Below are 27,329 nucleotides of genomic sequence, written 5' to 3'. Positions count from 1 at the left end.
TGCGGACGTGACCGCTCCCATTCAGATAGAATGAAACGAAGCCGATTTGACAAGGACTGGGACCACACCAGTAGGCTGCGCACGCATTTTTGTTCACTGCCTCGTGAAAGAGATAACTTATTACCGATTGTTTCGTACCATATATATTCCGGCACTAACCTCACATTTCACGTCGTTTTCTTTGAGCTCCTATGACATTTTTGTCCCCTTTTGAATGCACTTTGCCTTTATTTTATGGGACGTAGTGACATGTATGTCTCAGATGCGCCATCGCCGCGACACGCTCTTGAACTTTAGAGATGGCTGAAACAAAGTGAATTCAGTACGAAAGAGCACTGAACAAGGATAGAGGGGCGCCTAAGTTCGCAAGTCGAGCCAACGTTTCAACAAAGGGACTTGCCTTCATCTGGGCTGGATTCAGGTAACTGATGGGCTGGACATTGGAGGGTGGCTTGGCATTTACCGCGTATTTACAAATTGTCAATAACCAGAATCGCGAAGGACCCAAATGCAAAATTCAGTATTTAAACCAAGGCTTCTAAGATATAGCAGAGCGTTTAATACTATACTGTTATTTCTTTATTGACAAATACTGGAATACGCAAGGGGTTTTAGCAGCTTGGGAACATAAGAAAGGACAAAAATATTTACAGAAAGAAAATCAAAGTGGTGGCAGAGCACACTTAAGGTCAATAAAACAAACGATCGGTATTTTTCAACGCAATTAGTTGTGAAAGAAAACGAAAAAAGAAAACAACGGGGGTATACCTGAAATTTTGCCTTCTTAGCAGACACTGGGAGTAAACAAGAAAAGCAAAGGTTCAGTCACTGTCATCTTATTTTTTTTATTCCAGTCATTTACGTGCTGGGCAAAAAAAGATAATTTAAAGCAAATTATTTTTGCACGTAACGATGTTTTTACGCCGAGTTGATACCTTTACTTAGTGGAATATACGGATGAACATGCTATTATTTCAGACATGTTAACGAGTAGTGTCTATTTACAATCTGATATAAATTATATTGGAAACTCGATTACGCTTGGTTAGTTGCGGCAGGTTGGCTTTCTTTAAAGCTCTGTGACCGATATGCGGAAGAAAATATTGTATATAAAGTCAATCACCTTATTCTGTACCCATTACGCTGCTTCATGCCACTTTATGAAAAATTCAACATAACTGGTGCGTGATCAAGTACCACAAGTACCGGAAATATAAATGTTTGATGTAGCATTGAACGGGCATTGATAGATGATAATTTTAAGGCTCTTTTGAGAAAAACAATTCACAGTAGACGTTAGCGGTTACGATATCAATGTACAGGTTCATGCAGATTCCATTTGAGTTGTTAGTTATCCAAAGGCGAATGTATTTGTGTTCTGTTGCTTCGGTAAAAAAATGCAGTTACCTGAGTAATTGAAATGTTGATTTTTTTGTCAGCATTACGTAAATAAACAGTTCTCTAAAACTTTACGGACATCGTCCAATCCTCACAACATGCAAGAAACTTCTTAAATGCAAACTTTACCAATACTCTACCAGAATGACTATTTCTGAATATAACACACAGTCGTCTCCACACAGTCTAATTCTAACAGAGATACCTTATGGAGCCTAGACCTGCTTTGCATAACGCATGAAGTCATAACAAAGGCAAAATACATGCAAATAATTTGTTGATGACAAAATGAAACGATGCCGCGTGAGTGGTGGGCAGCTTATGATTGCGAGAAGTAATTTGTGGAACAAAAGCCCTTGTCTTCATTCCCTAGCATTCTATTCTATGCATTCTAGTAGAATTACTCTTGCAGCTGCAAGCCGCATTTCGACTACTGCAATTCACGCCGATAGTTCTTCTGTTTTGAAATGATAGCCAATATGCAGCGGCACGCCTTTGTGGCGTTCCGTTAGTGTTAGTGATGCTTACAAAGAGGGCCAATCGATATATGTTTGTTGAGCCTTGGTTTTTTTTAATGGCGCATTTAATCTCTACCACTTCACACATATACTATACTAAGCTTCTAATTGTAAAAATGCGTTTACATTGCGCAGGCGGGATATTTCGCAAGCATCCTATTAAGCTACGCTGGAAAATTATCCCCATAAAGAAGCCTGATCGTATTTTATCGCGCCACACCCACTGCGCGCAGCACCAATGTTCGAAAGAGCCGCGAGGAACTTCCAAATTGGGTTAATTAGCTCTTGCACGCACTCGTGATTTACGGCTTCTTTATTTTTTTTTAGAAAGAAGTTCAAGCCAAATCACTGCAACGAAAACCTAAACGTCCATGTAATTGTAAAAAGTATTTTAAACGGGGACTCTTTTAAACCCGACATACGAAATAAGCAATTATCTCTGAAAGGAAAACATTTAACTTCAATATAAGTCTTCAAATCTAGCTAAATGTGACCAGCCTATGCAATAGTGCTGGAGCTTTGTTCCAACATGAGGAGGTTTTAATTGTGAGCATTAATTTAGAACATCTTATTTGTACACAATGCAGCGTCAAAATGCCTTTTTAAGACTGTTTTGAAATAAAGAAGGAATTACGTACGCGTTATGTCGTTACAGGAGCAGCCATACACCTACATATGCAACTGTATTGATATGCATGACCTCAAATTTACAAAGCTTTTTTCTCACTTATGGCTAATCTGCCTCCGCGTCGAAACATTCCACTGAATATTGCAGCTACTAAAACTAGCCGCAGCCTGGAATTTTTTTTTATCTTACTCACCTTTTGGTTACAGGATCCTAAAACGCAGTTCATGAAAGAGAAAAGTTCAGTAACGGGATTATAAAAGTGCGTAAGCATTAGGTTTTCTTATCTTTCATTCTTTCAGTTAAGCCTCTTGTCATATCTATATATCTCCTCTTGTACTTCGAATTTTATTTTTGCTCATCAAAGCCTTACTGCCCTAGATCGCTTTGCGAAATGCACGGCAGCTTTATTTGTATTTAAATAACCATTTAGCCGCCTACTCCTTAATGAGACTTTTCATATGACCAGCTGTAGAATTCCATGCTTTTCATATATTTTACTTGGACAGCATATGGAACGTATCGAGTGGATAATAACTATATGGACTATACACATCGACATATTGAGACTTCATATGATAATACAACAATCATGTGCTAACTCCATGGAAATGATGTGTAAACGTATAGATAACGTTTGAAAAAACTTATAGATTCCATATATGTTTCCATGTCATGCGAACTGTTTATGACCTTCAATTACTTTGTAATTGTGCTAACGCTTTAGAATAGCACGGGAAATTGAGGTTTGTGTAAGGTATTAATTATGGATGTAAGTGCAGGCTCTATACTGATTTCTTAGTTCTAATCCTATATCATTATCATGGGCAAATGATCTGACACTGAGTGACTATAATAGGTTTTTCAGGAATCGGTTCATTTTTGTTGAGGATCAGAACTTCAGGAAACGTGACTTTTGAATTTTGGAAAATCGCGTTTTAATTTTCGCGCGAGGGAAGTGTCTTGACGTTTGAGTATACTTTTGTGCTATTTAGCACGCTTTGCCAACAGCGTTATTTCTCAACACGTTTCTCTTTAATACTAACTTAAGAATTTTTTTTTATCACTACACGAAGTAGTTGTGGCATGTTCACATCTTAACTCCCAATATCATTTATGCATAAAACATTTCAACGTTTATTCAACTAAAATCTTAACTACGCATTTTAAGGACAGAACTTCCTATTATCTCCTATAACATTAATGTTTTTTTCTCCCTTTGGCTAAGGAATGCCGCTCATGCACATTTCTAAATGATTCATTTATAAATCCTCCAGCATTTCATTCTTGCATCTCGCCCTGCAACATGTAGGTTTGCATTCATCCCCGCGGTTTAATAAAACAATAATTTTTATGTTGAAAGCAAAAATACTTTTACGCTCCTTGAGCGTTGCAGCGCAAGCTTCACAGGAATCACACAGTTATGCATACCGAGGACTTATCCCAAGACACTAACGGAACAAGCTGTATAAAGAAGATAAAGATAAAATTTATCCTCGGTATTTATCATTCCTTTCCAGCACACTTATTGGAAAATTAGCCTTCTTGACGCAGATGTTGAATATGCTCTAGTAAGTTAAAAAATCGACAAATGGCCAGCGATAACTTCAACTTTGTGAAGAAACAGTCTCTGCTTATAATTTTCAAAGCTAGTATGGATACCTGTAGGAGAAGGTCATTTTAATTCTACAATAGTTTATTGCGGTGTATAATTTCAAACTACAAAATAAATTGCCAAATATAATTATTTCTACTTTTATTTCCTATAATTGCGTTTTCTCAGTTGAGAAAACAGCGGTCGCAAATTCGGAATTGAATTGCCTGCGGGACTTTTTATTTCAGTTGATCGAGTGGCAGAAGACCAGAAAACACTTTTAAAGAATGGTTTTCATGGAAAACATTTTCTAGCATGCGAGACCTTGCATAAGGGTGATTCCCTTAGTGAAAAAATCTTTAAGAAAACATCTCGAGCTAGTTGGTTCATCACAGAGTAAAACAGCGCAAACTTCACAACGGACAGAGAAGGGCAGACGAGACACAGGCGCTGACTAACAACTGAAGGTTTATTGTTTTGACACCTCGGAATATATACAGCAAGCATCAAATACAAGAAGAACAACAAACAGCAAGAAGAACAGCGCCTGTGTCTCGTCTGCCCTTCTCTGTCCGTTGTGAAGTTTGCGCTGTTTTACTCCCTCAGTGAATTGCCCAGATATGGCAAATTTGAGAAGTTTTGCCTAACTAGTATCCCATTTCTAGGCGACTGGGTCTAGAAACAAGTGGAGTATGAAGGTACCTAAAATTTTGTGCATCGAAATTGTGTACACCTGTCGCCAATCTTGAGTCACCCGAGAATCTAGAGGTGCATTCTATGCCGAAATATTCCAATTGCTGTATTGTATAGACAGCATGAGAAAGGAATGGAAATGGCTATCCTTTCTTCATAGTGAATAAATTAACCTGAAAGAAAACCGGCAGAGTTATTTCACAAAACTGCAAAATCTCAGCAGGATATGCACATAATGAAATGCATGTCTGCGAGTAGCCATTTTGTTTGTTTTAGTGCTGCAGGACTACTACCCACATTCTCCCAGATAACCTATGTCTGAAGCCAATTTCAGATGTCCGCCGAACGTGTGACAGATGAGAAAAAATTCTTGAGTCAGAAACGCATCCACCTCCGGTTGGAATGCTTCACTAACCACTAAAGTGTGTGTACCAAAGTATATTACAAAGTGTGAATCGTATCCAACGCCTTCGGCAGTAAAAGCCTTACTTTAAGAAGACCATCTCTCTGAAGCATATGCAATGTGTGGTCTGAAAACATGGCTATCTAATTAACACAGCAAAATAATCTTTTTTGAGACACAACAAACACAATCCCGTCAAGACGTCCTGCTGCTGCACAATTTTATTTATTAACTGAGTTAAACCGTCTGTATATTCTTTTATATTTTCAAAAGCCGTCTGGCTGCTGTCCACACGATCCTCAATGTGCCAACACGGCGCTCAGTCTCCACCTCCCGCGCTCTGGCTTCCAATCCTCGTCTTCCCTCTTCTCGTCGTTCTGTTTGCAGATTCTTGTTGGAATCTGCAACACGCTCCGCGCCCTGAGGTAAGAGGTATCTCAAAGCTTCAATGGTGTCACCTCAATGGCCTCAGATGACCACCATACGACTGATTCGATGATGCGACTTATAAATGGGGTCCAAGATGCTGTCGTAAGAGCTGCATATACCGGAATTTGACTGTGCTTGTCCAGAGTCGTCTTCAGTTTCGCGTCGTGGTCCCCTTGGTGATTCTAACTGTTCGAGATATTACATTCATCGCTGATCTGCTTGATCATCATCGCGTAGTCATGGGTCCTGGTTAATGCTGCACGATGTGCAGAGGGTTCGTTTCTGTTGAACAGAGACCACCGCACTGCCCCTTATTGTATCAGCTGTGACAACGCTTGCAATGTTTCTAGGGGACGTCTCTGGGGGGGGGGGGTCATTTAGCTGTTCCGTGTTAGTGTCAGTCTCGATGAGCAAAACATTCATGGTTTCATGCAGTTCGTGCTGTACGTCTAGCTTGAGGCTCACATCGTAAAGCTCCTGCTCGCTTTCATTCATCTTGGTCCCCTTCGTGTATGTCGCGATATACCCAACGTGGAACGGCTGGCGCAACACGGCAGGACTTCGACGCCATCTGCTGGTTGAAGCCCTCCTCCTCGGCACGAAGGTCTTATTGCGGTTTCGTCCCACTACACTGTCGCATAATCGTCATTAATCTTGTTCATCCTAACACTGATGCATCTCACAAGTCTGACACAACACAAAAATCTAACACAACACATGTGTTTCCACCATTATCGTTTTCTGAGCACTGGCGTTTTTTTCCCTATGCTTTTCAAAGAGTGGCCACCAATTTTTCAGGCTGTTCGAAGATTCGTTGATTGTCTTCGCCAACTCTGCGTGATGCAGAAGTGCTTGCAGTACACAAGACTCGGTTCTCACGCTTGTGTAATAACATCGTAGACCATCTTTTCTGTTTTCACCTCAGCATCTTTCGTGCGATCTACAGAGGTCGGCATGTCAACTAGAATCACTGCTGCGGGATCTTTCTCTCGCACATACTTTACAGAAGCCGCACTGCGAAGCTCTTTGACGGAAACTGAGGTTCTATGCTGTTCACTCTCTCTCATATTTTCCTCAGGGCCAGTCCATGCGCTGCCATTTTTTCTTTTGGCGGCCTCTGGGGGCCTCGAGTGAAGTCGCTATATCTCAAAAGCTCCTCCCTGCCAGTCTCGTACCCTCACAGGCCGATAAAGTAGATTCGTTTTGATGGCCACTCAGTGTGCATGTTGCCAGGCGCACGATCAACATGTTGCTCTCGTTTGCAAACTTTCGTTGTAGGTCCGAAAACAGTCTTGCTTTTAAACTTGCACAGAAGCCTCTGCTCGCCTTTCAACGTTCGTAACTTGCCCGATTCTTTGTTTACTCTAGCACCCCATCTGGATCGGTTCCTGATTGCAATACGTCTCACCCGAAAGTCTTTCCCACAGTAAAACAGGCGCTCCTAGGTAATTGCTGACATCGCTCTGGGCTAACTTATAATCATCATCCTTATCAATCACTTTTCGCGATGTTTCGGTATACTGGGTCTTCAGAGCAGACTCGGAAAAAGGAAAGTCAGGCATTGGTGTGACTGCGTTGGAACTTGCGACCTGTGTCTCTTTGTGAACAATGGGAGAATCGGCGGTTGAATCGGAAGGTAATTCGGCGAACAGTAATTCAGGTCTTGAAGGGTTTCTGTGGATTGCAGCTGGAAGACGCTGGGTAGTTTAAGTCGTCGGGAACGAGTTGGTCTTTCTCCGTGCCGTACTACGTAAATTCTCACTACGCCGCGTCACTCCTTTGAAACTTACCTTGAAGCTTTCTACATGTCCAGAGAATGACTTCTGAATGGAAGCGTTGTTTTCCTGCCGTGCGCTGCACTTTTCCGTTACGTTCAAGCCACCTGGTTATTTTGTATAGGATGCGGCTGCTGCGGGGAGCTCCATTACTGTCTTCATGAAACAAAGACTGTCGGCAACAATAGTAAGCCTCCTAACGCCCTCGAGGTAGTTTTCTCATACTGTAGTGCAGCTGCGGCGTCTTCAGCAAAAACGTCGCCTCTAAAAGCCTTCAGCTTCTAGTTCAGTACGCGCAAGCCGTCATTGCATACTTCTATTCTCGCGTGAAGAAGCTTTAGTGCAAGAATATTTCCTGCGTTAGAATTCAAAAGATCTCTTGCCTCGTATAAGAGACGTGTTAGAAAAGTGCGTTAGACGGCGCGTTTCCTTTCGATGCGCTCCATGGTGTAGCATGGTGTCTCAACGCAGCCCTCTACTCTTTGTCTGGTGGGGTTCGATGGCGGAGCTCTTGGTATCTTCCTGGAGGGTCGTTGGCGTTCCTCTTGCAAACTCCAGGAAGAATCGTTGGAGGAGCTCCAATTACCTCAGAGGTTTCGGCACAAAATTATGAAATCATCATCATCATCATCAGCCTGATTATACCCACTGCAGGGCGAAGGTTTCTCCCATATTTCTCCAATTAACCCGGTCCTGTGCTAGCTGCATCCGCTTGACCCTTGCGAACTTCTTAACCTCATTCGCCCACCTAACTTTCTGCCGCCGCCTGCTGCGCTTTCCTTCCCTTGGAGTCCAGTTTGTTGCCCTAAGCGACCATCGGCTATCCTCTCTTCTCACTACATGTCCTGCCCGTGCTCATTTCTTCTTGATTTCTACTACAATGTCAGTAATTTGAGTTATTTCTCAGACACAACCTGCACGCTTCCTATATCTTAATGTTACCCCTACCATTGTTCATTCCATAGTCCTCTTTGTTGTCATCAACTTAAATAGAACCCTCTTGGTTAGCCTCCACGTTTCAGCCCCATAGGTGAGTACAGGTAAGATGCAATTGTTGTATACTTTCCTCTTGATCGATACCGGTAAGCTGCTAGTCATAATCTGCGAGTGCTTGCCAAATGCGCTCCATCCCAATCTTATTCTTCTTGTTATTTCCTTTTCATGGTTCGGATCTGTTGTTACTACCTGTCCTAAGTAGACATATTCGCCTACTACTTCCAGTACTTCGCTAGCTAATGCAAACTGCTGTTCCTTCCCGAGGCTGTTGAACATTACCTTAGTCTTCTGCATATTGATTTTTAACCCTACCTTTCTACTTTTCCTGTCTAGGTTATCAATCTTTATTTGCAGTTCATCCCCTGAGTTACTTAGCAAGGCAATGTCTTTAGCAAATCGCAGATTACTGAGGTATTCTTCATCTACCTTTATCACTAACGGCTCCCATTTCAAGTGTCTGAATACTTCCTCTAAGCAAGTTGTGAATAGTACTGGGTAGATCGTGTCTCCTTGCCTAACACCTTTCTTTATGGGAATTTTGTTACTTTCTTTATGCAGAACTATGGTTGCTGTGCAGTCACTGTGTCACTGTATATAAATATATATATATATATATATATATATATATATATAGGGGAAATGAGGGTGCTCGTTATAATACATGAAGGAAAGAAGCCAACAGTCGGCGAGGCCAAGGAAAGCGTTGGGGGTGGTACTTTTAGGTATTTTATTTTTTTTAATGTATTTTTTTAAGCAGACATTAAAAAAAAATAAAATACCTAAAAGTACCACCCCCAACGCTTTCCTTGGCCTCGCCGACTGTTGGCTTCTTTCCTTCACATATATATATATATATATATATATATATATATATATATATATATATATATCTTCCAGCACTTTCACGCATGGCTCGTCTATCCCCTGATTTTGCAATGCCTGCATCACCGCCGAGGTTTCAACTTAGTCAAATGCTTTTTCGTAATCAATGAATGCTATGTATAAGCTCTGGTTATATTCCGAGCATTTTTCTATCACATGATTGATGGTATAGATATGATCGATAGTAGAGTACTGTTTCCGAAAACCTGCTTGATCCTTTGGTTGATTGCAGTTTAAGGTTGTCCGGATTCTATTAGCGATTACCTTAGTAAATACCTTATACGTAACAGACAGTAAGCTGACTGGTCTGTAATTTCTAAGGTCCTTAGCGTCTCCTTTCTTATGAATGAGAATAATGTTTGCATTCTTCCATAGTTCCGGAACCATCGATCACACCACGCACTGCGTATACAGGGTGGCCAGCTTTTCTAGCACACTACCCCCCCCCCCCCCCCGGTCTTCATCAAATCTGTAGTTATCTGATCCTCTCCAGCTGATTACCCCCTTTTCATAGTTTGTAATGCGTACTTAACTTCGTCTTTCTTTACTGGCGGAACGTGCATTTCCCTACCGCAAATCTCATTATTGTCCTGACCTATAGAACTCCGATGGGTAAAACAAAGTATGTGGTCTTATTACTTTATATGGCTGTTAAATAGCATCTTCATTGTGAGTTGTGTGCAACGAGGTTAACCAAACTTCTACTAAATAATTTCGTAAACAACCTTTTTACACTACGCCTGGTAAAAAAAATACATAATCGTTTCAAAGTTTACTCTGTAAGATCCAAAATGCTCCCTTATTAATAAATGACTACTTTATATGAATTTTAGGGTTTTGTCACCTCCTTCTGCCTTTTTTGCTTCTTACAAGACGTTGTTATGTTATTGTTCTAGGCTTCCGTGAGGGTTTAGTTGTAAAGCAGGTCATCCGTCATTCTTTACCACTCGTCTAATCAAAACTCCTTCAGATTTGTGAATGTCCATTTCTGTGAATTCCCGGCCAATTTTGAATTAGAATTCAACAACCTGAAAGCCGGATAATGAGGCCATCATATTCATCATAGGTAAGGAAAGATTATAAAATTCAATCCTCCGTCTAATGAAGATTGATGTGCGTGTTGGGATAGTGCGATACTACGTCAGCTAGAGTAAGGGTTTGTAAATTCCTGAGCTAAGTACTCAGCTTACATATTTGCTCTTTTGCCAGCCTATTCAAGAATGCGTATTATGAATCAGCACGGTTTAGAGAAGAGAGAAAATAGGAAGAAGAGCATTATGTGAACACCAACAAGAATGGTCTACAACGCATTGTAAACACGCCATTCGCGGCAAGTTCGAGGTTACAACCAGAAGAAGACAGCGTCGGAGGAGTGCGTGAGACGGTCTTCGCACTGCGTCGCGCTCAGCTAGCCAACATGAAATTGTTTACGTAGGCATCGTGTTCCACTTCAAAAGAAGAATGAAAATGAGGGAAAAGGAGGTTGCCACGAACGCAAAATGAGCTGTATGTGGTAATCAAGGGGAGAACTTTGTGCGAATTCGAAGTTAACACGCGCTGTGCAGCGCTAACGAAGCGTCCAACAGGATGAGTTTGTTGTGATTTTTGCAAGAAAGATGCCTGTGAACGGAAGAAAACGTATAAAGGAGGAAAAAAACAAATGGTCTTTAATTGGCGAGAGTAGGTGTAAAAACGCAATCACAAACCCGGAAAGCAGCAAACGTGCCTTTTAACGGCTATGCTTCACCCCTCTCCTCTGTTGCTCCTTCTTCTCCTGCTTGAAGTGCTGGTTCGAACTAATTTCTGTCTAAGGACCAACATAGGAATTGCTCCTATCAGCAAAAAAAGAAAATAATAATAATAAATTAGCGCGAAAAACAAGGACAGCACAAAATAACAGACAAACACAGCCTTGTTCTTGCACTGCTTTTTTCCAAATATTATTCCATTCTAACTAGACCAGTCCGCCGTGCTCATAGGAAGCGCTTCCAATAGAAGAGTATCCAAGTCCAAAGGTAACAGAAAAAAGAAATCAATGATAACGAATCAATGATAACGAACAAATTGGTTTTGTAACAGGGGTCGTTCGTTATAGCCTTGTCACTTCTTTATACACTTTTATCGTCCCCCTGGCTGCCAAGAGGCGTTTAAGTAGTTAATATCGCGCCAGGAAAGCCCATTCCAATATATGTCCTCCACATTTTCTCCTCTCCTTATTTTTCGTCCCTTAACTCCACCTCGCTTCATATACGCCAGGTTTTTGATGGTGGCTCAAATTAACGAGGGCTGCTTTGTAGTGACAATCCGGCACAATTTTTATGCTTATGCTCGTACGTGGTTGTTTGTTCAGTGCGCTAACTACTTTTGTGTGCGCATGTTTTCGAAAAGAGTTGGAGACTTCAAACGCCGGAATATCTTCCCCCCTTTCAATGTGCAGCGGAAGCTTAACTAATACTTAGATTAAAGTTACGATAAAGCTGGTCCTTATAAAATCAGTTACATCTTAGCGAATGAGCAGTTCACCAACGTATTGTAGCATGCGCTGACGACGAAGACGCACAGAGTTGTGAGAAAAAGAAGAAGCGCGCTAGCTCCAAGACTGAGCTCTAACGCTGTTTCTGTACTCTCTGAGTCGGCCCCCTGCGCAACTGTGAGAGGCCTTGTTTGCGCGACATTTGGTGGAGGTGCTGGGTTCTGCAACGGGAGCGGGATCGCCCAGCGCCTATTGTACTTCATCACGAATAATGTCAGAAACTGTTGCGATCTGTTGCTGTGGTGGAATCGGCAGGTATTTAGCCACCTCTTCCCGGACCATCACCCGGATCGTATCACGCAACGATTCTGTCGAAAACTGCATGGTTTCACTTGCATTGGCGGCGATCGTAGATACAGTAGTACGCTGACATTGCCGGGCACGCATGTCAAGTGCCTTTTCGATGGTGGTCGCTACCATGATGAATTCGCCTACTGTTGTTGGTAGACTTCGCACCAGGCCGACAAATAACTGCACTTTAACACCCTTCATCAAGAGGCGCATAAATGTCGCGTAAACGAGGCTCCTCACTTTTTTCGCGGGGGGGGGGGGGGGGGGGGGGGCAGGCTCAGAGAGTACAGAAACAGCGCTAGAGCTCAGTCTTGGAGATAGCGTGCTTCTTCTTTCTCTCACACCTCTGCGCGTCTTCGTCATCAGCGCATACTAGTGTTTTATTAGGAATCTTGCGAGCAGCTTTCTTGTGCAACAAAGCAGCTTGTTGCTCGATTACTCAGAGTGAAATAATTGGAGACTTTTATGAGAGCATTTCCTTCTTATTATGGTAATATTAGGTACAAATAAAATACAGTTGCTTTACAATAAATGTATGGATAGAACCGCTGTGCTAGAGCAGGTCGGAAAATACGACCTTAGTTGCATAGTTTTCTAATATTTGACTAACAATTACAGGTCGCATTATGTATCCCCAACAATACGAAATAATGAGAAAACCACACGGGCGCACTGCATTGTCTCCTTTCAACTTTACAAAGTATAAGCGATGCCCAAGAATGAAGATGAGCAGACAAAAAGAGAAATTTTAGCTCGCGGGCTTATTAAAGTTTAATGAAGGACGAAAAGAGGCGACATAAAAATATAAATACCACAGTTTCTGGCAATGAACCCCAACTGCGCTGTACAGCTCTGAGATCCCCTGAATAACTACTGAAGCTGCTCAGTTTAGCAGTACATATATGAAAACTGCAAAATAACGTATCGGCTTGCCTTGAAAGCCCGAAAAAAAAAGTCTAAAACGCGAACACAATGCATTTTATAAAATGTGTAGTTGAAAAACGTGAAGTTGCTGTGCAGCATGCGGAATAAAAAAGGGCAGAAAAAATTGGCGCCGAGTCTTGACGCCAACAAATCGTCGATCTTCCATTTACTTTTCATAGCACTTTGCTGGTTGCTCTCCCCATCACAAGGGCGAAACATCCATGAATATATATAAAAAAATCAGTCGCCAGAAAAAAAATTTTGTCTTTACCCTTCGTGCTGCGTAACCACGATGGATTGGAAAAGGCACAAAAATCCAAATCTATCCCACAAGGACCTTTAATTCTCATGGCTATATCGTAAAAGAAAGAAAATAGTTCCGGATGTGTCATGAACTGCCGAAAACCGTCACCGCTGTCGCTCACAGAAATATTAATGCGCTGATACCAAGGATGATTTTGTTCAAATAAAAAGGTCAATGCTGACACGTGTCACAAGGAAGTGCCTGCTTTGACAAGCCAGCGATGTCTGTCGCCGCGCTGTTCCAGTTCTCTGCAATTAAAGCTTATCGTCACCAACGAAAGCATTTGCAGTAAAAAGGTCAACCTCTGAAAGAGAAGAAGGGCGCATGCAGCTTTCTGCGATTTATAAAGCCGCGTTCTCTGATAGTGCTTCTTGTTCAGAAAAATGCAAATACGAAGAATAATATAAACACTATAAAGACAGAAAGCAGGCGCGGTGAGGAAAATAACTGCCACTGTGCCAGTTTTAATCAACTCGGCCATGAAAACAGCTGGTTTGAAAGCAAGAGGCGCCGACCACCATTCTGTGGCAAAATATTTGTTCATCTATAGCTCCGTTCGCACTCTTTCTAGCCGAAATGGCCCTGGTGTTCTTTGGTTCGTGAAAGAGTTCCTGCTAGATCATATTCGCTAGCATTTTGTTATATGTATGATGGAAAGGACTGCACCATAACACCAAAAAGAATAGAATAATAAGACCAGCTATAGCGATTTCATTCTTTTAAGCGCTAATGTTTAATACTTTGTTAGACGGTAACCATTTTCAGAGTACCACGAGCAGAAATAAGATATAAAGAAATTTAGAAAACGGCACGAGGAGACTCGGAAAACAAGGAAAGAGAACAGCCTGAGGGGTATGTTATATTGTTCCTCTTTCAAGTCCAGAATATACGGTGCCTTTGGATGAGCAGCATTCCTGCGCCCTTATAAATAACAATGTTTAATAAAGTTTCAACATAATATATCTGAGAGTGCAAGTGACGCTAAACGAAAGTAAACCCGGCATTTTCGAGTAGGCAGAGCTAGAATTTTCCAGGCCCCCTATCGGCGCATAACCTCTGGGCCTAAATAATGCTTTCAGCTTTCTAATATGTAGCGTTACATGGCACGTGCTCGCCGGGTCAACGAGTACGTGTATAAAACGAGTGTACGAAATGTGTGTTGAGAATTTGTCCGCAGTGGCTGTGTAGCTTATGCCGGGTATTGAAGAACAAGTTTTATAAACTTCAATTACTTATTTGGAGTCTAATTGCATTGAGATAGTTGTAGGACTTAATAATAGTCAATTAGGTAATAATTATTAAATATTCCAATTTTCACTACGCCATCAAGTCATCTATCGTTGGATAGGTTACGTCATGTGTGCCCGCACAAAACTAATTGCACGCCTTACATTAAGATCGTTATTTAGTAAACTGTGAATAAACATCTAAGATTGTATTTCAGCAAAATGTCATGTATCGATGCTGAAGCTATATCGAGTACAATTTCACTACACTAATTGCAGGTCTTAGTTATTACTCGTTAATTAGCTGTGATTATAAAGTTCAAATGCTGTCTATATTTCTGAAAATATCTTCAAGAGAATCCGAAACCAAACCTTAACCGCTCAAAAACCACATAAAACCGAACATTAGGCGAGCTAAAGTATGTCCATATTGGTTAGAAAAAAAGTATGCAACAAAAGTGAAACAGTATCCTTTTAATACTTGGGCACTCGCAGCACGTAAGGGGATTTAAGTTCACCTGAGAGATTTTTATAGCTCCGAGATGCCGTCGTCTTGTATTGGCACCGACATATAGAACATATGTACCTCGTTATACATCGTCGTTTCATACCTTGAATCACCACGTGAATGTGCCGAAAAATATGTTTTCTGCACTCACCCAACTTGGAACCTTTGCCTGCCGATAACAGGTCTCTATTTTATGGGTTTTACTATTTTTCGACTGCGACATTGGCTATCGTCTTCTATTTTTTCTATTCTTTAAATAGTTCTTTATTGATATGCACGAATACACTGAAACACAACGGATGTGAAGCCTTCTGTCGATGTGCCACCACTTTTCGAGGGCCGTATAATTGCACTTGCTTTTAAATTAGTTCAGTGTGCGGTTATCACTTGTGTTTGACTCGTACCTTTCATGTTGTGATTTACTGTGCACCCAGCACTGCGTGCTCAAAATGCATAGGCAACTGGCCTGTCAGCTCTCGTGCAAAGTTATTTCCATGCAATGCTCACTCGAGTATTCCAAGAATAAGACCGAGATAAAACTGAAAACGGTAACTAGCACAACTCACAACATCGCAGATATATACGCGAGTGGCCGGAATCTTCGAGAAACGTCTCGGAGCATCCTGCGCGACGAACAAAAAATAAAACCGATAAAACTGCGTTTCGCAACAACGAGCATGATCAAAGAACACAGAACTGATACGCGTGCCAGAGCAACCGGGATAAAGACACATGCCGGCGGCTGTCGAAAAAGAGCAGATGCGGATTTGAATGGTTTACGGCAATATAATGTATAAAGACGCCTTGCGTTCACCTCTTCGACGCTGACTTGGTTTCATCGCTATCTCCGCTAACGGGTGTCGTGAGTTAAGGGCCATACTCCCTTCGCGACAACATTGGTGGCAGCGGTGGAATGTCCCATGCGTGACCGTGGTGCTACAGTGGTAGGAAGCGGTCGAATGTCCCAGGTGTGACCGTGCAACTGGCTGGTGCCGGTGACCTCGCAACGCTGGGGAAAAGCTGTGGGTCGACCGGGATCAGGCACATCGGCGCGGTGAGTACCTGATGTTTCCCTCAAACGCCAGACTTTCTCTGACTCAGGTTAGGGTATCTTAGAGAAAGGCTTGGGTGTAGCATTGTGCTAACCTTGCGTCTTCCACGCCAAGAGGTCAGTGTATGAAAACCAAAGGATGCTAGAGGGTAAGCAATGTACTGTGTGTAATACTTGCACATGTTTTGCTGCAGTGAGTTAGCGAACGTATATTCTAAAAAAGGGCAAACAGCAAAAAGCCGGTGTGAAAGATGGAGAGCTCTAAGGTCAGAGAACGTCTCCTAAATTGTGATGAGTTTGGCATCGATTTGTGCTCAACAAAAAGAAAAAAAGAAATTCTTCAGATCAGTAGGCAAAGGAAGTGAAGTCTGCGGAAGCCAATGAGGCTTGGGCTGATATTCAAGAAATAAAAATGCCCGGAACACGATGCACGCGAAAGGCTAGAACACCAAGAGCGCTAGAAGCGTGAAAATCTAGACCGCGAAGAGCGAGAAAAACGAGAACGTTAACAGCGCGATGAGAGAGAAACGCGGTTGATGCAGCTGCATGGAGATTTCAGCTTATTGAATGAGCGTAGAAAATTATAAAGCTTTAATCGCCATTCAGTGTAACGGATCGAAACCAAGAAACATTCCGCAACCATTCCTCATCGCCGAGGATATCGCAGAGTATTTGGCAGACTTCGAGAGTGTCTGCAGAAGCCTACGCTTCGAGCGAGGTAGTTGGGCACAGAAATTGGTAGCTATTCTCACCGCTGAATATTCTGAAGAAATCAAGCGCTTGTTTGGTGACTGCTTCAAGAACTACGAACTGAAAGAGCCATTGCTAATACGATATCGGCTATCACCACAAGATCATCAGAAGAAGTACGAGCGCGAGAAAGACTGTATCAACTCGTAATTTGATTTTGGTGTATCAGTTGAAAGACGCTGTAATCGAATGGCCAGAGAGTAAGGAGGTGTCGCAGCAAATCGAACGCCCTCAGAAGTGTGGGACACAGCTCGAGAAATCGGCTGAGCAACTCAATCGCAGCAGCGAGCCTCGAATAGAAAAGTCTCGGGTTACCTTGGTAGAGCCATCGGCAGCTGAAACGGTTGACGTGGGCTCCATCGGCGAGAAATCCGCAGTGACGCCGTCAAACGAAGTGAACTGCACGCCGCCGCACATAGCTTTAAGCAGTCCGATTCTACCAAACGAGAGCGGGGAACTTGCAGTAAATGAACCGCCTGACAACTCAGAAGCAGAAGTTGTAAAGCATGGCGGAGATGTAGTCAGGCTAGGAGACGACAAATTGGCAATTTCCGAGATCAACGCTGTCTTAGATCATCTCTCGAGGAAAATAAAGTGGCGCTCATGGAAACTGCGCAGCGCAGAGGTTTGAACAGCCAAGGCAGACCCATGACGCGGATGCTGCCGACAGCCACACTTGTGAAGTCGACAGCGAGCGACTAGACAGGAGCCAGGAATTTTCGTTCCTGGACGCCGCAAACCCTATGAACGGCAGGAAACCCTAGTGTGAACTGTGACGAGGCGTACTTACATGACTTCACGCGATCCAAAGCGCCCCAGTAGTCGAAGGAACTTGATCGTGCGCCGGTTAGCGCTGAGTGATGCGGCACACCGGCGGATCAGGATAACCTTAGTGGCGGGTCTGAACAGGATGTAAGTACCTAGCTCGGAGACTGGCTTGAGCGAGCCATATGTTGGGACGCGACTCGGGGTTAGTCATGCCCTGCTGGCCGCAAAGCAGATTCGGCGCCGTAGTCGCTACGATTACCGCCAGCTTGCAAGACTTTGCACCCAAACAAAGAAGAAAACGAGCATCCATGTGCTGCCGCCGATAAGAGCAGGCGGATAAAATAATGCTGCCATCGAAAGGAGAGGAAACGCAAAATATCACGAAAGGGAAAGAAGCGACAATCCCAGCGGCACAAATGCGCCCGTGCAGACAAAATGCGCGACTAGTGCGCAAAGCGTAAGCAAAGGGACAGGTCGTTGAATAAAGCAAGTAACTCCTGCTATTGTGTTTCTGCGCACAAAAACTGGAAGGAAGGGTTGTTCAGGGAAGTGGACAGCCGAAGCTTGAATGGAAGGGAAGAGAAAAATTGAATCACCTCCTTGCCTCCTGAGTGTTTTTCACGGCCCAAGTGATTTCAATGGTCTATTTTCATTATTATTGCTGATTATTAACTGTTCCTACTTTCAGTGCAGTTAGAAAGTGTTTGGACTTTGCGCACTTTTTCCTACACTTGACTCTTGTTGCAGCGGGAACAAAAAGCGGACAGCATAGTAGTTGCTTTATTTTGAATTAGGCCTTTGTTTGGTGTTTGACGGGCGACAAAGGGTACTTGCTCGTGTCGGGTGTTGCCTGTGGTCGGTCGGTTTTGGAAGCTGCAGGTCTGGTCGTGTTTTTGTTTACCCCACTAAATCAGCCCTTCGACTGGTGGGTTATAAAGAACCTCCTCATAATTTGGCGTCCGCGGCAAAACCAGGCCGGTCTCTAGGCTAGATAAAGAAAATATTTTTAAAGGCAATATGAGTGCTTTGGTGTTGGTCGCCTTAGGCAAGCGCATGGGATTGAAGAATGCTGCGTTGAGAAACCTCCCTATCCTTATACCACCATTCAATGAAAGTCGAGATGACTTAGATGCTTATTTGAAAAGAAATGAGTATGTGGCCACAGGACAGGGTTGGCAAAGAGAAAAGTAGGCCACAGCTTGACGATGACGAAACACTTTGACGAAACTGCTGCCTGATTCCTTGATGTTCTTCCCCCAACGCACCTTCATAGATAATGTACACAGAAAAGTCAGCTGGAAAAGGTTGTCCACGCTTCAACCCCTGCGAGTGCCGAAATGCTCGTGATACACAGTGAGGTGTTCGGACGGCCAGCTTCCGTGTTGCGTGACTCCAGCAGCTATAGCATTGTTGTGTGTTAGGCTCTCGCACCTGTGGATGCGCTTAGAGGAAAAAAGACATTGTTGTCTTTGACGGATGGAACTAGCACCTAAGTTCCATAGGCGGAGTAGATGATCTCGTCACCATACTTCTCGGGCAAGGAAATTGCACGATCCCTACCCACTCCTCCTTACTATGCCATAATTGGCAATGTTCCTGGTGCAGAGACTCCATTTTTAGTTACTACACCAGTTCGTACAGGGCCGGTGGCTTCGTCCCCGGCCGCGGTAGGATTAGTTGATGTTCCTTCCCTTACAGTAGTGACGAGCGTTTCGAAAGGCAGCAATGGTCTCGCCCACAATGCACTCGATGTGTCACGTTCAGCGTTACGTCTTGAGCAGGAAAAGGCTTTCACCTTAGAGGGGTGTCGGAGAAAGCTAGGAAAAGCCTGGCTTGACAAGGGGCTGACCGCCTACACTTTTTAACTTGAGGACGAGGTTCTTTTCCTGTGGTACCAAATGTGTCCTGGCCGAATAGTTAAACAAGTAATGGTACCGAAGTGATTTCGCTCTCGGGTCCTAATGCTGGCACATGAGAGTTCTCCATCAGGCATAAGGGGATCCAGAAAACCAGAGCTAAGGTGCTCAGTGAAGTCTATTGACCCGGGGTACAGGGTAACTTTAACTAAATCGTCAGGTCATGCAACATATGCCGACGTACCGTGCCGAAGAGGAATACCAGGCTCAACAGGCAGCGAAGTGTATCGTTGCACGAGTTTCCAGGCACTGATATCAGAGAAGCAGGGATGATGGCTGTGTCTCGTGAACGTCCCACTGAAACAGCCAATGCATGCAGAATTATGGTAGGAGAGAAGGAATACATTGAAAAATACAAGGGTCGCTGCTTAAGTCCAAGTCAGTGCCCTCCATTTTTACGGGATACAGCGCTGACTTGCACCACTCAGCAAGACGTATTAGGGCCGAAGCTAGCAACCAGTCATCACAGCGCTGTATAGGTAACCCAAGCTCAAGTTTCGACACGACGGCAGCGCCGCATTCCTGGCGTGGTAGCGAAACGACGGGACGCCACCGGAGCAGACGCTCCGCTGGCTTCCTGTGCACGTGCGTACACGTGAGGCGATCGAGTTGCGCCTGGTGGTTATTTGGTGACACAAAAACGCTTCCGCTGATGCGAAACGGAGGTACTATAAGTAGTATTGTGTCATGAACACCGCAATTGTAGGCGAAGCGCTAAAAGACGAGGCTCAAACTTGATACTGCAGATACCTAATTTAAGCGTTTCTGCAAGACACGTTTTCCAACCGCATGACTGCGTTCTGAGATGTCTCGCTTCTTTCTAGAAACGAAAAGTCAATTTCCCTCTTCTCCGTAAGCTCAGAAAAATTGACAGTTGAAAAAGGCGGCTTGGAGAGGCATCTAAAGAGTACAATGGTTTATCACTATGCATACAAATTGAAGGCGATGGAGAATTATCCTGCTGTTCCCTCCCCGCGTTCCTGTTTTGCCGATTTTCTGTGCTCTATCCCTGCTTTGCGAGTGCTCTGAAAGCAACCAAATAAACAGATATCCCGCGTGTGACGTCCAGGATTGACACTCGTGTGTGAATGTGCGATAAGTGTCCACACCTGTCTTTTCATTTTTAAAACGACCAAGAAAATATCTAGGAACGAGGCCTTTCCTTTTTTTTTTCCGGGGCAGGGAGGAGGAAACAGGCCTTGCTGAGACGCTGTTATAGATTTCCGGAAATTGGCCAATAGTTGAACCAATTCTTAAACTATTATTATTAGTAGTAACTAAAATATGTCGGAAGTGCAATACAAAAGCGATGCTAACTATGGCTCGACTGACACTGCTCACACGGAGCACCCCATTCGCGTCACAGGTTTCGTTAGTGCAAACCAAATATCATAAATGAAACACAACCAGCTAATTACAACTGAAATAAAACACGAATGTAGTACAAGCTTAGATTCACCTGCCTTCCGAGCAAGCGTTATGTCGGGTGCAGAGCACATAGCACTCATATGTTTTTGAGACTGCTAGCGTTTGTGCCTTTGAAGAAACCCCTGCTTCGGACTATATAATTATTGTACTGCAATATTTGCTTTAGTAACGTCGTAATAATAAAAAACAAAACTGTATTAGATCCCATGCCACAGGCCAAAATTATGTTCAACGAGCGAGCCGCTTTATTTCACAATACTGATAATACTTTCACAGTTTTTAAACAGGGAGTCATGGGAATCCTCCCTTCAAAGCCAGGAAGAATAATTCCAAAAACAAGTCATCCGTCAAGCCCAAGCCGCCGCCAGAGGCCAACTGATTCCGGCCGACGTCTAGGGGGGAGATAGATGGTGAAAGGGGGAGCAGCGTCTAACCCGATAATCCATACTCTCTCACGGGTGCAAATAAAATGCTCTCTCTCTCTCTCTCTCTCTCTCTCTCTCTCTCTCTCTCTCTCTCTCATACGACAATATATTTACATAGCGGACTTACCTAGAGATGCACTTCCTACGTGTTCAATAACATGGGAAATGCGTTCACGATCAATATTTACTCACTGCCGTCTGTCGTCTGCTCTCCAGAGCAGACTTGAATAAAACGTTTCTCACCCATAATTAAGTTTCCTTATTGGAAATACGCGGCAGGTTGCCCAGTCATCAAGACGGAATGCAGGCGGCATGTCGCGATGCGCTGCGGGGGCGCGTCAGGGCGCGTGCTCGTGCGATAGAAAGCGCGCGGCGCACGCCGCGAAGGAGCAGTTCATTCATTCATAAACCTTTATTCATGAGGATGACCTGAGGCCTAGAGGGGAAGGGGGTGGGTTAGGTGAGGCTGAGGGCGCCAGACTCCGACATGAAGTCTAGCAGGGCACTAAGCTTGCGCTTGGCGTTGGTATTGGGGGCTGTCCAGTCTTCGTAGCTCTGAATGTGGTGAGCAGATGTGTAGCGTGCGCGGAGGCCAGCCGTGCCAGGACAGGTCCAGACCAAGTGCTGCAGGTCAACGGAGTCAGCAGGGCAGTTGGGGCAGCTGATCTTGGTTCGGCGCCATTGACTCAGGATTTCCGGTGTGTACGCTGCACCGGCTTGCGCCTTGTGAGTTAGAACTTGGGCTGGACGAGAGAGGCCGGAAGGGATCGGAGGATTAATACCGGGGACAAGGTCCCGCAACAAACCCCTCCGCTCATGTTTAAGCCGCGTGATGACAGAGTCCGGTATGATGAAGGAGACGGGAGAACAGTAAGGGTGGTCCGAGTTGGACGGGCCCACATCAAGGCTATGCCGGCGGTCTTCCTCTAGCTGCGCGCCAGCGGCCTCGTGGGCCATTCTGTTCCCAGTTCCTTGTGCGTGATGTCCAGGTGTCCAATGTATTCGTACCGAGACTTGTGAGGTCTCTCGCGGGTATCGGCAGCGCTCTTTGATGCTGTGTTGTACCGAGGTCTTGTAAGAACGGGCTTTCAGGGTTTTTATAGCCTCTTGACTGTCGGTGTAGATGTGGATGAAACGATCTGTTCCTTTGGTGCAGTGTTGAAGGGCCTCGTCGATGGCTGTTAATTCGAGTTCAGTTGCGGACCAGTACCTGCGACCACTGTGGCTAGTGGCGTGCAGCTGTGAACCCTCTTGGTAATAAGCAGTGGTTGCAAACGTGATGCCGGTGTCATCGTCATGATATAGGGCGGCGTCGGTATAAATGCGGAGACCGATGTGCTGGTCTTGTGTATCAATTATGTGGCGTTGTCGGTGATCTCTTCCTGGTCCTTTGGTGTTGGTTGGAATGGGTTTTGGATCTGTTACCAATGTTTCTGTCCATGGTGCTGTAAGGTGGTCCAATATGGGCAAGTGTAGGTTAGCTTCGTCAAAGATTCGAGTGAGGAGGCGATGCCCGTTGGGTGTGTGACGCAGGCGAGTTTCATGATTGGCTCGGTGCGTAGCAATAAGTGCATCCACTGGTGGGAGCTGAGCGAATCTGTGGAGCTCCGTGATGCGCGTGTGTTAGGGTTGTAACCCTCAAGGCAGAGTTATAAAGTAAGCCAAGTGTCTTGTAATTGGCTGCGGTCAAGTCAAAGTAGGCTTGAAAATCAATATGCAGAAGACCAAGGTAATGTTCAACAGCCTCGGGAAGGAACAGCAGTTTACACTGGGTAGCGAAATACTGGAAGTAGTAGGCGAATATGTCTACTTAGGACAGGTAGTAACCGCAGATCCGGACCATGAAAAGGAAATAACAAGAAGAATAAGATTGGGATGGAGCGCATTTCGCAAGCACTCGCAGATTATGACTAGCAGCTTACCGGTATCGCTGAAGAGGAAAGTATACAACAGTTGCATCTTGCCTGTACTCACCTGTGGGGCTGAAACGTGGAGGCTAACCAAGAGAGTTCTACTTAAGTTGAGGACAACCCAGAGGGCTATGGAACGAAAAATGGTTGGGGCAACATTAAGAGATAGAAAGCGTGCAGAGTGGGTCAGAGAAATAACTCAAGTTACCGACATTCTAGTGGAAATTAAGAAGAAGAAATGGACGTGGGCAGGACATGTAGTGCGAAGAGAGGATAACCGATAGTCGCTGAGGGTAACAAACTGGATTCCAAGGGAAGGAAAGCGTAGCAGGGGGCGGCAGAAAGTTAGGTGGGCGGATGAAATTAATAAGTTCGCAGGGGTCAAGTTGATGCAGCTAGCACAGAACCGGGTTAAGTGGAGAAATATGGGAGAGGCCTTCGCCCTGCAGTGGGTATAATCAGGCTGATGATGATGATGAAGTCGAAGTAAGGGGCACCGTAGCGGAGCTTAGCGAGCAGAATAGCGACGGTGAGGCGACGCGCTACCTCCGTCCCTGCGCCCCCACTCTTGCTGCTGAGCCGTTTGATTATGTGGAGCGTTGGCCTCCATTGAGATTTTAGCTGAAGGATCCAGTCCTTAGCAGTACCATGCTGATTAATGGGAACGCCAAGTATCCGGAGATAACCTTCGGGGGGTTGTGCGATGTTTTGACCACCGAAGTGAAGGTTGACGTCCACGCCGCCAGGCGGTGGATGTATGACCAGAAATTTAGTTTTTTCTGGGGATGGACGCATGCCTGTAGAATGAAGTTCAATCTCGATTGTATCTAGTGCTAGATGCAGAGTCTCCGTTTGTTCTCGAGCCGTATTACGGTACGTGGTCCAGAGCGTGATGTCGTCCGCATATATTGTGAACCATAGGCCATCGATTTTGTCTAGTTGCCATGCGATTTTCGCCATGACGATGTTAAATAAGGTGGGGGAAATGACTGAGCCCTGAGGCACACCCGTGCGGTTTGTAAAATGTTGTGCCGTGTGATTGGTATCGATTTGAATTTCATAGGTTCTATTACTCAGGAAGGACTTCACAAAGTTGATGACGCGGGCTCCAACTCCAGTGTGGATTAGCGCGTCGACAATGCCTTGATGGCTGATGGTATCGAACGCCTTGTGTAAATCGACAGCTACGAGTATGTCAGGACGGCCTTTGCACCATCGGCGTGCTCTGTTCAGGTTGGTGTATAGAAGATAAAGGCTGCCCTGTGTTCCTAGCTGAGGGCGGAAGCCAGTCTGGAACGGGTGAAAGTAATTTGAGGTCTCAAGGTAATGTGTAAGTCGATTGGTGACCATGCGTTCCATTAGCTTACAGACGGTTGATGTTAGAGAGATCGGTCGCAAGTTGGCAAGTTGCGTGGGGTGTTTCCCAGGCTTGGGAATGGGGACGACTACCGAGTGTTTCCAATGTGGTGGTAGGCAGCCCGTATCCCAGTGCTGGTTGATGAGGTCAAGCAATTTTTCCTTAGTAGGTGTGCTGGAGTTCCGGAGCATGCTCCAAGTGATGCCATCTTTGCCGAGAGCGCTGTTCTTTTTAACTTGTGAAAGAGCATATTCGAATTCAAATGTGTTAAAGGGGGCGTTAATGCCAGTAGAGTCTGTGGATGGAACAGGTGCATAGGTGTCAGGTGGGGGTGGTGAGGCGGGTTGCGGAAAGAAAATGCGGGCTGCCTCCTGTTCAAGCTCGGCTGCAGTCTGACTAGTGCGGAGGAGAAGGGTTTCTCCGGTATTTGCGGATTTGCTCTTGCCGTTCATGGCCCGGAATACTCTCCACAGCTTGCTGGTGTTGGTCCTATAGGATAAAGTGCTACAAGAGTCAAGCCATCGACTTCTGCTAAGGCGTTCGCTATAGCGGCGTGCCTCAGCAGTGAGGCGACGAAGTTTTAGAAGCTTTTTGTATTCTCTTCCAGATTGGAGATAATCGAGTTCGGCTTGTTTTCTGCTTTCCCATAGATTAAGCAGGTGAGGGTCGGGCACAGGAACGTCTTCTGTTACTTGTGTGATTGCAGTGGCTGAATCACGGGCGCGTTGAAGGAGTGTTTCGACTGGCAGTTCGGTGAGATGATCGTCTAAAGCCTGTCGGAAGTTTTTCCAATTGATGGTACGAGTATTTCATTTGCGGCGGCGTAGATTGGACTGGAGCTGTATCCATATAGGGTAATGATCACTGCCCATTGTTTCAGGGCCACATCGCCAATCTTGGATAATGTTGTTGGAGTGCCAGGTCAGATCCGGAGACGTATCATGTTGACCAGGATGCATGCCTCGTCGTGTCGGATAATCGGTGTCATTGCCAAGGTATAGTCCCGCTACCTCTGTGGATGTGATGTGCAGACGCGTTCCGAGAAGACTGGAGCGTCTGTAACCCCATGTTTGATGCTGCGCGTTGAAGTCCCCGCCAATGAGCATCTCGTCTTTAGGATGAGCGTCGCGAAGTTTCCGTATCCAGTCAAAACTGACTTCGTGAGGCTTTGCGTGGGGTCTGACGTATGCGCTGATAACTACAAGATGTTTGCGGTTGTATCGCACTCGCGCTGCTACGATTTCTTGGTGCGTTGAGCAGAACGCGGATGTGTCAAGTTGGGCATGGGGAGTATTTTTATGAATAAATATAGCAGCCTGAGCGCGGATTACAGGGGCATTTTGGTAACGAGGCGTATGCATAATACTTGGAGAATAAAGTGCCTTGTAGTGACGGATTCCAGGGGATGTTCCGTTTGTTTCTTGAAGAAGGAGAATTGGGGGGCAGCCTATGCGCTCAAACAAGAGATTGAGTTCGTGCGCACAGGTTGCTAGGCTTCGGCAGTTCCACTGAAGGACATCAGGTACGGTTTCGATTGAGGCGGTAGCCATGTTAATCGGTGGGGAGAGGCGGATGTTTATCGACTGCAGCTATGTTGGGACGCTTTGGAGCGGGAGGGCCGTTTTCTAGAGCGTCTAGGCGTTGTGCGAGGTGAGCCTGGTCATTCCGTATAAGCTGTTGTTCGGCTGTGAGTTGCGTTTGAGCATTATTCAGTTGCTTAAGTTGGCTGCTAATAGTGTCGAGGACGGTAAGCTGCGTCATGACAGTTGCAAGTTTTGTTAAAATCTTTTCTTGTGCGGCTTGCTGTGCTTCGTAAGCGTCAACTCGTTTCGTGGGAGCGGCCAGTGCTGCAGATACTGTGTCGACTGATGTGGTGGTGGGCGAATCACAATTGATCTGCGTTGCGGAAAGAGGTGCTGCCTGGTTTTGCGGTGCGCTAGGAGGCGCTGTCTGATTTTGCGGGGCGTCTGGCACCGGAGAGGCTGTTGAAGAAAACTGAGAAGGTGGGGATGTGCCAGTCAAAGGGGCAGATTTTTTAAATCATACTGAGGCTTGACGAAGTTTCGCCTCATTGTCTTTGACCTGTTTGGCCTCGAGGAGCTGTTGGAACGCTAACTGCTTGTCAAAGCGCAAGCGGCGTCCCAGTGTTTGTTTTCTGTCACAGATGGCGCTGTCCATCAGGAGCCACAGCGCCACCCAGCGATGGTTTGGGAGCCTATAGAAATCTTTCCTCGGATGACTTCGTCCTCGAATTCAAGGAAACGCATGAACGAACAGCCAGGTCGTCTCGATAACGCATTCGCTGAAAAGAGCTGGCTGAGAACAAGGAATGTAGTTGCCAAGGGCACTTGTATGTTTCGCGTTGTGTAAAGGAATGTTTGCTCTCTCTCTAATGGAGACAGTGTGTGCGATTGCTGTTGAAAGAGGTGATGTGTTTCTTTCTCTGGTGATCAAGTGAGGTGGATTAATGAATGTTTACTGTGTTGTCATTGGTTACGATATACAAGATTGTATTACTGAAATGTTTGAGTGCTGAACAGTTGAACAGATCGGAAGAGTTTTTCTGATTCTGTGTGCATCTTCTGCGTTTGCTTATTGTTTGATTTCTCCATTTTCATGCTTGTA

The sequence above is a fragment of the Amblyomma maculatum genome, chromosome 4 (assembly GCF_055883805.1).
Source record: "Amblyomma maculatum isolate TAMU_Amacu chromosome 4, ASM5588380v1, whole genome shotgun sequence".
NCBI lineage: Eukaryota > Metazoa > Arthropoda > Arachnida > Ixodida > Ixodidae > Amblyomma > Amblyomma maculatum.
This window is presented reverse-complemented; position numbering follows the sequence as displayed.